Raw genomic sequence first — 12,295 nt, 5'->3', positions numbered from 1 at the left:
TATTAAATTAAATTATTTAAATATATATATTAAATGATTTTAAACCATTAACGAAAGGAATGGTTCTCCATAAAAAATTTAATATTTTCATATTAAATAAAAAGAAATGATAATTTAAATTCCAAAATAAAAATTAATCAATAAAATTTTTATATTTTTTGTTTATTTATTTATGTATATAAATTTTAAGAATTTTATATTAAATAAAATTCTTTAAATATATGTATTAAATGATTCTAAACCTTGAACGAAAGGAATGGTTTTCCATAAAAAGTTCAATATTTTTATATTAAATAAAAAGAAATGATAATTTCAATTTTGAAATAAAAATTAATCGATATGACTTTTATATTTTTTTTTTTCCTAGACAAGAAAGTAGTTTTTAACTTCACTGGATATAATTTCCATTGTGGCATTGCACAAAAAAAATAAGCCATATACTTATTGCTATCCTTGTATACATTATCTTGTTTTCTATACCCAAAATAACGACATATATTGCCTTCAGGATTGCAACTTTATCCTTTAAGTTGACTTATCTCTTGTCTGCGTCTAACTTCTTTTATTTTCTCCCCGCTTCACTATCTTCCTTTATCTGTCGTAACAATAAAATTGCTACTAATTATATCCTTTGTGTGCCTTAATCACATCATGTGTATATATGTATATATATATATAAAGAAACGCCGAATATGCGAATAGGAAAATTTACAGCCATGCCTTTATCTAATATCACATTAATTGACTTTGAATGTTTATCTTCAAGAATAATGTGTACATTAAACTTTGAGTAATTTGTTTGCGCACCAAATACGTGCCGACGAAGTCTAAGTCTGCGAAATTCACAATTATTTTCTAATATGAAAATGTAAAGGAGTTAATGTGAAATAATTATATACTTTATACTTAACTATAAATTAAATAAAATAAATATTAAATTTGAATTAAAGACTATTAAGCTTTAATATAAATACACACAATGATGTTAATTATTGCCTGCCTTTTATTAACATTAAATTTTAATTATTTCAACAAAAATTTATTTTTAAACTTTCCATATATGTTATATATAGTATTAAGTTCTAATTAATAAACTTTCTTCAAATTAATACGATTTTGTTTGTCAATTTTCATTAAATTGCTTTTTATTACAGTTTCTGTCTAAATCGCACAATTTGTATCTTGTATCTTTACTTTTTGAATTAGTTTTCTTCCTTTCACAAATAAACCAAACCTCTATTATTTTGTTTTATTTCGAAGCTACGCGATCTCATTGAGGATTACGGCAAATCCTTACTTTCATTAGATTTGTCAATTTGTTGATTTTTGTTTTTGTTCCTTTAAGTAGAGAAGTGCCTTGAATATATGAATACCCATATGAAATGTAAAAGAAGGATTAACTTGACATTAAATTTATACTATCGTATTATATATTAATTCTATATTGTGTGGCATTTAAATGCAAAATAGCTTGACATAAATTAAAGACAATTAAACTCAGATAATCGCAGTGATTTGGTGACTTCAGAAAAGTCATTCGCTCTAAAAGATAATGTCGAATTTATTAAGCATACGTTGAAAGATTGCTAGTAAATTTAAAGTATTCATTTAAAGTTTTAATAACCATTAAAGAACTATAACCAATATTTGAATAAATTTTCTAACAAATAATTTTTAATTACTGATACAAGTGAATTAATTTCAAAAATATATAAACTTCTGCCACTGAGTTCATCCAACACATTAGGAAAATATTTATTAGAATTTGAAACCCGTACTTTTGTTCAAAAATGTTAATGGGCTTTTGCAAAAAATTCATTATGATTCAATATTTAAACTCCTATTAAACTGACACACTGCACTGTTTTTTAATTTAATTTATCACTGATATATATTATTGATTACTTTTTTTTATAAAATTTGAACACATTAACCATATATCACGAGAACTCAAAATGTACAAAAAATTAAGTTCGACGACGTCATGAACGGACCTGCAGTTCGGGTAGTTACTGTGAATAGATATGTTTATATGTAAGGAGTACTATATGCACACGTCTATATCTTGAACATATTAATATAAGTATAACAAGCTACATATATTAAGTATAAGGAACAAGAAAATAGAAAGTCCACGTTATAAATACGAGTAGAGCTACAGTTCATGCCCACATTTATGAGATACAAGAAACTACTTGGCTTATAACTATATTCTGACCAAAGTCAAGCATAGAAAGGTCTTCTTTCCTTTCAAGAGATTTCATGCAGAAGCCTGTTGAGAACTTTGTTACGATGAATACGATGTTAGATTCAAAAAATATACTGATTCAATCTATAATAGAATAAATAGCTTTTACGAATAGTTAAACTCACTCTTATTGTTTACGTTGCGATTATCTAGACTACATATAATCCAGAAACCTGAAAAATAATTTATACTATTCTCAAGACACAGCACAACACATGTGTTTTAAACAGCAGATGTGAAAAAAGTATGCATATCGATATATATATTATGTAAAAAGAACTTAAGATCTTGTCTCAAAAGCTATACAAAAGCGTTTCTTTGAAAGGAATAGAATAAACACCGAAAATCAAATATGGAATATTGGAAATATTAAAAACTCTTGTCCCTTGCTGCTAACACTTAGAATATTGATATTAGTAAAAATTACGGATGAAACTTATACTCAATCCAATATTACTCCTCTGAATAGTAACCTAAATTAATATAGATAGTTAACAAAGCGGAAAAAGCACTCTAATAGAATGGTGCGTTACTATAAGGAAGAACCCATCTATGGCATACATGGATAAAGAGAGTATGTCGAAAATACTAAAGAACTTGATATTCTCTGCTGGAGAAGCAGAGAACAATACTAATAACTACAATATCTTCCTTAAGGACTTGATCAATGCTTATCTATACATTGATGATGTTGAGAGTACTACTCTGGTACGACTGAGTACTACTGGAACGACTGAGACTATGTCCCGGAGCCACTCGTTAATTTCGATGAACAAGAGACGTTTACCACCTCTCAAAGAGATTTTACAAGCAGATTTTCGTGGGCTACCATAACAACAGAGTCTTACTCTTTATATTCTTTTTATATGCAACTATTTATAATACGAACAAAAACTGAAATATTAATAATTACTTAAAATACATTATATAAATATTCAAATATACTATTCTTGTTTTTTTAGTTTAAATATAGTTTTACTTTTAAATTTCATACATTGTTTTTTTGCTGTCCTAACCAATTAATACGCACTTTAAATAAGTAAAACCCCACATATCCTTCAATAAAAAACCCAGAGAGACTTGAATTATGTACACTTTCACTTTTTTCGCTAAAACTTACAAAGTCATTTCTCTACATACTACGAAAACGAAATGTAGTAAAATTTGATATGCCTCTTTAGCATAGTACTATGTATATATCATCAGTGGAATTTATCTCTTACCTAAAACCATAGACAAGTAATGAAAGTGAAAGTACAAGAATAAAGTACACGCACTCATGTTAACTCGATGTGCTGAAGAAATGGAAATGCAAGACAACCTCGGAAATCCAGTTAATCTATAAATGAATGAATAAAGATATCAGTTTGAAGTAGAGTATGCCTACAATAAAAACAAATAAAAAGCTTTAGAGCAATCGTAATACACAAATAAATTGAATGAATAACGCAACTTGAACCTGAATAAGTTGAAAGGATAATAAAAGTCGATAAATACTCCTAAACGTAAGTAAAAATGGCAGGTATTTAAGTGTAACTCGGCAACCCCCAACAAATTTTACTTATTTTGCACTGAATTCGATTATTAGCAATGAAAATGTACTAAACAAAACCGCAGACGAAGTTTCGAATGGAATTGTGTACGATTAGGAGTTGGAGGATGAGGCATATGCCTTTTAGGAAGGCATTTTATTGGTATTTAAATAATTTAGAGTTAAAAATTTTAATCCTTTTTAGACGCGTTTGAAATTACCTTTATATGCTAATCTACATCACCAAGGATGAAACAAATCAACAAATTTTAACCTTTGAGTGTTATGAAGGTATTTTTGTGTAATTTGCCGTAAAAAGTATAAATCGGTGATGTATTAGCTGTCTACCTCTTTCCATAACTTCTTCTATATTTATAGATATTAAGCACAATAAGGAATTTCTGCCTACAGCTATTAATGTATAAAGTGAAATGAAATGTAAGGTAATGAATAAATTTAGTACATCGAAGAAGGTAATGATATTAGACAAATAATTAAGGAAATAAATAATTCTGCTTAGAATAATAAGAATAGAATAAGAATAGAATAAGAATAGAATAAGAATAGAATAAGAATAGAATAAGAATAGAATAAGAATAGAATAAGAATAGAATAGGAATAGAATAAGAATAGAATAAGAATAGAATAAGAATAAAGTAAGAATAGAATAAGAATAGAATAAGAATAGAATAAGAATAGAATAGAATAAGAATAGAATAATTCCACAATTTCGATAATAAAAAATGAATAATAAATAAAAATAATTTTGTGGTTACTTAAGTAACCATTTTGTATTATAAAATAATAATATATTATTAATAATAGTTGTGCACGTTTATATAGGTATGCTGTTTAAAAAGTATCCGAAATGAAACACACAAAGTCATTCATAAATCAATACTGTTTTAGCCACCCACAAAGTAGTCTATATCGATATAATGCAATGCAATAGTACCCGCAGTTAATAATCCAAACATTTAATATATTTATACGGGTATATAGAGTTCAATTTGTGTGATATTTCGTTTGTGACCAAAATCGATTCAAAACTGCTTTCTAGAAGTGATAAGTTTAGCTTCGGATAGGGAAAAAGTCAAATAGAGCTAAATGAAGTGAGAAAATATTGAACAATCAATACTGTTGAGTTTTTGCCAATATGATGGCTTTATACAATCGGAGAACATTCAAAAGTATAATTACAAAATCAGCTAATATTAGTATATTATTGCACAGTATAGTTTTAGCTTCAGTAATGGAAAAAGATTGTTGGAACTATGTAAACTGAGTACGATGCTTTGTCATTCATAGCCGTTGTTTTTTTTTTGCTGAAATTATTTTAGACCATTGGGTTTGTGCTATCGCATACTATTCTAAAGAATAATTTCAAGAGCAGCTGAGGATGACCCGCAATATAACAGATCGCTCACAATGGGCAACCACAGTCCATGGGTCTGAAAAAATTTCACGAATTTCTGAAAGTTGCCACCGCTTTATTGACTCTATTATGAATTTATTAACTTTTTTATGAAAAAATATAATTAAATATATAATATAGTATAGGTATTGGTATATAGTATTGGCAAATAAAAACAAAATTCCAAAAAATAAATGATTTGTTCAGTTTTTTGAGACTGGTCATATTGGTTGTTGGACCTTTCTAATATTATTATGTTTCAAGCAAAATCGGAAATGCAGTATATATATATATATATATATATATATATATATAATATATATATTATATAATATATAAATATTAGTCATTGTTTATGTTTAAAAATTCCAATTTCGTTAAAAGGTTGTACCACACAATCTATATATATAGGTATACCGTAAGTACATATTTTCCCCAAGGCTAATTTATATCTCTTTAAAAGTGTCTTCCTCGTAAATGTTTTCTTTATAATTATTTGTGTTTGTTTTTTTATCATTTCCAAAATTGTATCTCTAGGAAACAAGAAGGAGTATTTTATTATCTTTATTAGCATTTACTTAAGCATGAAATAAACCCATTAAAATAAAAAGTATAACACACATAAATACTCACGGAACGCGCTTCCGAATGGAAAACAAAATTACACTAATTTACCTTTACGGCCTGACAAAAGGAGGTATTAACTCCTTTTTCGGTAATTACATTGGTAAATCCTTTTATAAATACATATTTTGTGGCTTTTCATTTGCATATCGATGAGCGTCTGGTAACTTTTTATGTACTTAAGTACACTGCCAAAAAAAAAATATTGGTAAAGTTTTCATGAGGGTAGTTGGTACTCTGAGGTTTGGAATCGATTTGCCGTGTACGATTTTTGTGCTATAAAAGTTATTCCTGGTTTGATTTTTCTGCAAAAATTTGATTTTTATAAAGCATTTATATAGAGGAGAACTTTGGAAATGGATTATTTACTTTTATAAAAGCCATTTGAAGTGAGTTGAGAAGTCAACAATTTTTCAGTACAATATTTGGCAATTAAGGTTATTTAGTTTACTTTTATTCTGGGGTATCAGAAACAAAATGAATTTTGAGGAATATGTAATTACCTTAATGTAATTACAAATTTCACTTAGTAATACTAAAGTTAGTCATTTAACTAAATAATAATTATTTAAATAGATAGCATATTTATAGATAGACATAGAACACAGAATGATCAATAGATAGACAGATAGATATTAGAATTTAGATAACATATCTGAAAAAATGAATCTGGCTTTTATTATATTAAAAGAATTTATTGTATCATAGAATATGATATGAAGTTCAAACAAAAACTCATAAAGCACATCAGAGTTTTCTTCTTCTAGTCTTCTTCTTCTAGTCTTCTTCTTTGATTACATCGTATCCACTTCAAAGGAACCGTTATGCTATCTGTTCATACCATATTATTTATATGTATATATATATGTTATATATAATAATAATATAGAAATTGTTTGTAAATAATATATAAATAATATGTAATAAATATATATATAAATAAATTCAAAAGGTGCTTATTTACCGTTAACATTGAATTCAAAACCTCTAATTGTAGCATGTAAATCAAATATATAAGATACAAAGTACTGCAAATGAAGCCGCATATCACACCCATCATGGGATGAGCCTTGATATTCAAATCATTACTGTCGAAGGTGAATGCAGTTAAAGTAGTTGCTAGCAAAGCGACAAAAATTAATCCAAGTAATAAATTGTAATCGTATCTATTAGCAATGAAAGGCATATCTGAAAAAGAAACAATATGATTAGGGTTAGTCTTTATTTATATATATGTTAATTATATACTTTTTTTCAATAAATTTAATTATTTTTATATTTTTTAAAATAAACCATACTTTATATAGATTATCCAGTAAGTTCGTGCTTAAGTTAATGCTAATGAAATCAGATCTAATCTAATCAAAAATCACGCTCCACAAGTCTCTTATCATGCCAGTACTGCTGTATGGTGCAGAAGCTTGGACAATTACCAACAATAATGAGAAGATGTTAGGAACATTTGGAACAAAAATTGAAGAAAATGTTCCAACTAGAAAGGTGTTTTGGTAATCACAGGTAGAAAAAGCGGTAGAGGACGTTCGCATCGTAAGGAAGTAGGTTTTAAAATGAGATTCAACAATTGGTGATTTTACCATAAGATTCTATATACCACGAGTGATCTAACTGCGAAGATTTCTGTTGTACCAAACTCTTCTTTCAAAACAGGTTGAAGAAGTAGAGCATATATCCAAACTAATTGCATTGAAAAACAATGATTATTGTAGAGATAACTGGTCACTTAATTCTAAATAGGAATAAAGTAAAGTTAGAACTACCAACATTCGACAAATAAAGGCTATTTATGGAAGACACAAAAATATCCTTAAATAACTTTACAGAACGTAGTGTTCTTATGCAAAAATATTCTCTCAAGAATTAATTTACGAATAAAAGTGGTCTTACTTCGTTATGGAAATTATTTATTTTTTTCTGGATATAGCTAAGTGCAAGAAATTTTTCGGTAATGATAGATAGGACAGGATACAATAGTCCACCAATAGATGCAGTGTCACTAATAACTAATATTCGAGGTCATCAAATAATAATACTTATAATGCTTTTCTAGTATTAAACTATATACATTCAATTTAGAAGTATATTTCTTTCCAATACGATGTCTGGTTTCTATGGATTATTTTAAACAGAAATATTTCGAATCGATCTTGTATGAAGACTAATCTAGAAGATGGTTCAAGTTTGGATTTATGTTGTAAGCAAAAGGTTGCTCTATAAGACCTTCACTTTTATATAGTTAAAAAATTTTTAAAAGAGACATATGTTGCAAATCAAGAAGCCCAAGCAGTGGATCTATTAATGTGAAGAAAAATTGAGATAGAAGCTTGACTCACCGAGGAGTGTGAAAATGTGAAAAAGAAGAATTCTCTAAAATTGATGTATTCCCTTTAAAGCAATATATAATTTATCACCCAGATGTTTTTAAGACTACTGAAATCGTCAAAAAGCGAGTTTCATGTTTACCTGCTTTCACGATTATTAATAAAACTTCCAATTTTAATAGTTATTTACATTATTATTATAATAATTAATATTAACTATTATTTAGCAATTAGTTAATGTTTTATTTATTAAATTAAATTAGTTACTTAATGCAACTGATAAAGGAAGTTATATTGAGAGCAACGGTGAGTGACCCTTTGCAATGAGTAAAAATAGTACTTATGGGACACTTCACGGTATTTATGTTTTATGGAAAACTGTTCCATATCGATGGTGTAACTAATGTAAGTTAATTGAATTCTTTACAGAGTATAATTTTAAACCAAACGGAAAAACTTAGTATTGAAAGCATACAAATTGGTAACTTAAAAGTGCAATTCGTTACTGCAATAATTACGGAACCGCTGTTCCATTGCAAAAGTAAAAAGCAGTGAATATTTATAATCTTTTCAGAAAATCAATCTATCTATTTCAGTTGCTTTGTTGTCAGTAATTGTCACATCGTGTTAGTTCTACTATTGGTAACGATAAGTGTCACAGTTACAGATATTGATATTGAATGGTAGGTAATGCTTTCGATTTGAAACTTAATTTAATTTTTTATTATATAAAAATGAATTATTAGCGAAATTGACATTGACTATACCAACCGCTTTTCACATTCAATGATCAAGTCACATTGAAAAAGACTATAAGAGCTGTAACTAAACTATTGACATGTGACTACTTTCGATTTTAGCATGATTTCACTGTACCGGTTCCTTTAACTAATTTGTGATTTATGATTTCTATTGCTAGTTCTGGTTCACAACTATTGACTTGATTTAAATAATTTATGCTTTTGAAACTTTATATATTAAAAAGAAGAGTATTAACACATTTTCGGAAACATAATATATATATATATATATATTAAAATATATATATTTGGAGATTTTTAAAATTTTATATCTTATATATTACATGATTATATTTTTCCTAAACATACAGGTATACACAGTTATTTTCAGATGTTGACATCTACGTCTAACCCGACTCCATTAAATCGTATGCTGGAGGTTCATTGATATAAAAAACAGATTTTGTAGCCATTAAAACAAAAGAGTTCCGTTGACAATTGTCTACGATGATAAATACTAAAGAAATTGTTTGCTTTTTCTGGACAATTCACTAGCCCTTGCATTTTAAGTAATACTACCTAGAATAGTGTCAATGAGTATATCAAAGTGATATAACTTATTATGCCTAGTTGACTCATCAACTTGTAATGTCACCACACTTCTGATCAATAATAGATTATATGAAGGAATCGAAATGCTGGGAGAGAAATCATTAACCACCTTAAGTCATTTCATCGGCTCTAGTGTTATCACTATTAATCATATAACATAACTTCATACCTCTACTAGACTAAATTAATGTCTTGGTTTGATACGGTTGTCACTTTTGATCAAGTCGTTGGCTTCAGGAAAGTCAACAGCTATGTACAGCTGTCAGCTATGTACAGTTGTCAGTTTATGATATATGTAAATATATGTTTGCACAAATATAAACAGATAATTATTTTTGACCTCCAACTTCACAAGACTCCACATCATCTCTAAGTTACACATACGATTATATATTCAATACATTTAATAGTAAACTATTAGTAACTATTTTAATGACTAAGAAAACTAAATATGCCAATCTAAAATGTAGCATACATTTATAATAAAATCATAACAATATTGCCTTTTTCTATTCAGCCAAAAGCAATCTTTCTACCGTTGTTTGATATACACAAGTAATTATCCATGTGCAGCACTGCCACAAATTGTAGCACATAAATAAATGCTTAGTCTGAGATATAAAGCAGTTAGTACGACGACCAAGGAAAAAAACAAAATATATTTTATATGGACAGCATAAAATTTAATATGAAATACCGCCGTCGCGTAATAAAACGCAACCACTCCCAAATGACCAATTTACCAGATATGGTCTCGAAAAATTTTTTATATTAAAACTTAAAAACTTATTTGCAAATGAAAAAATACAAATAATAAAATCGAAATCACACCTGTGGGGCTTTTATGTAATAATACTCCGAACAATGTAATCAGAGGTTGTCCAAGGTTTTACTCATTTCGAACGATTTTAAAATCATAATTACATTTCAATTATTCATTACAGTAGCAAATAAAAATGCAAATAAAATTATAATTCCAATAAATTTAGAGAAGTAAAAAAAAATATTTTTTCCCCTATAGAATGTGAATAGATTTGTTCTGATTTTGATTTCGAAATCGTGTTTACAGCACACGTGGGTTGGCTAAAGATTATCTATCCTAATTTAGTATTGTAGTTCATGTCAGTTAAATTTGGGGTCAAATATTTGATAGAAGTTTATGCAGTGTACAGGAGACCTACTAACTTTTGTTGTGTATATGCGGAATTGAAAAATAATTATTCGAATACTATTTTGGTTTAAATTAAAAATTATTTTGATTGCCCTGAAGAAATATACCTAAGTACTTAAATAGAGGGAATTACTCACAAATAAGGTTTAACAGTGAGGCCATCTATTGGCAATTACATGCATTGATACTGCAGTTCATTTAGTGATCCACATTTGAAATTGCATCATAAACTGTATATTCAAATTTTTGTACAAAGTTGTCATGTGCTTGTCAGGAAATGGATCCAGTATCTCCATACGGTTTTTATTAAACAGAATGAGGTCTGGAATCTTAACGATTTTTTTGTGTTCTAGTTGTTGTATTAATCTGTAAGTCTTTCGCAATGATGTCAAAACTGCACGTGTTGATATTGTACTGCAGAGAACGACCTCAGATGTTTTACGGTTCATTCTACAGAAGCAGTAAATATTGATATCTAAGTAGTCCATTTTATAGAGACGAGAGACTCAGTGTATATTATAGTATCCTGCAAAATACTGAAACTCATCCCGCCTAATGTAGGATGTCTTGAGACTATCGTGGACCTGTTGATGAATCCTATAATCCGTAGATATAATGTGACTTAGGTACTTTTTCGTATCTTAAAATTCGAGATGTATATTATATGTCAAACCTTTGAGCTCTCTCTTTTTGAAAGCTCTTTCTGTATGAGCTTTCTACTAAATTTTCTTTATTAGAGATATTAATTTTGATTGGCTTTAAAATTAATTTGCTTGTCTTTATAACCTACACGCTAGGTTATAATCGATAATTTTGAGAAGTGTTTTATGAAAAACAATATTGTTCATCTTTAAGTTATTCTGTAACTCTTCTGTCATCATCTTGCCATTGTTCTGAAATTCAAGAAAAAAGCTATACTAAACCCCTCCTTCTAAACTAAGATAATTAGCAGAGCTTTGTGTGTAATGTTATCTAGAGTATCAGTAAGACCAGGTTTTTGAACTCTTACCATTGTTCTCTAGTTAAATAAAGAGACTCCAACAATTACTTGTGAACTTGAATAATAGGTAGAGAGATGTGCCTTTGATATTACCTACAGCAACTGTGAAGCTTGTTTTTTGATCCCTGTAATCATGCCGGGGATAAGTCTATGATGCTTAATGATACTTAATATGGTACCTAAAGTTTCTTGTGATACTTGCGGCTGTTATCAAGTTTTACACCAGTATATATAACTTCGCAAATAGACTCAAAAATTTTATCTCTTACTTTTGGACTTTATAAGTGGAGTTTGTTTTTCCTGATAAATGGTGGTGCTATAATTTAATTTTTAATTATCTGAAATATATAAAGCGGCTACTCAGAAAATAAATTTGTTTCCAGAATAGAGCTAATAAGGTTTTAGGTATACGCTGAGCGCTCAGAATAGGTTCTCTTTTGCTGTTAGTAATGTGTTTATGAATAGTTATGTTAGATAGATAGACAAGAATCTAATTTATATCTTCTGTATTTAATTTACTGATGTCTATCCTTACAACATTTTAACAAATTTTAAAAATTTGTAGTACATATACTTCGAATTAACTGGCAACTTTGCATCAAATCTCATCTTAAAC

The sequence above is a fragment of the Teleopsis dalmanni genome, chromosome 2 (assembly GCF_002237135.1).
Source record: "Teleopsis dalmanni isolate 2A chromosome 2, ASM223713v2, whole genome shotgun sequence".
Classification (NCBI taxonomy): Eukaryota; Metazoa; Arthropoda; class Insecta; order Diptera; family Diopsidae; genus Teleopsis; species Teleopsis dalmanni.
This window is presented reverse-complemented; position numbering follows the sequence as displayed.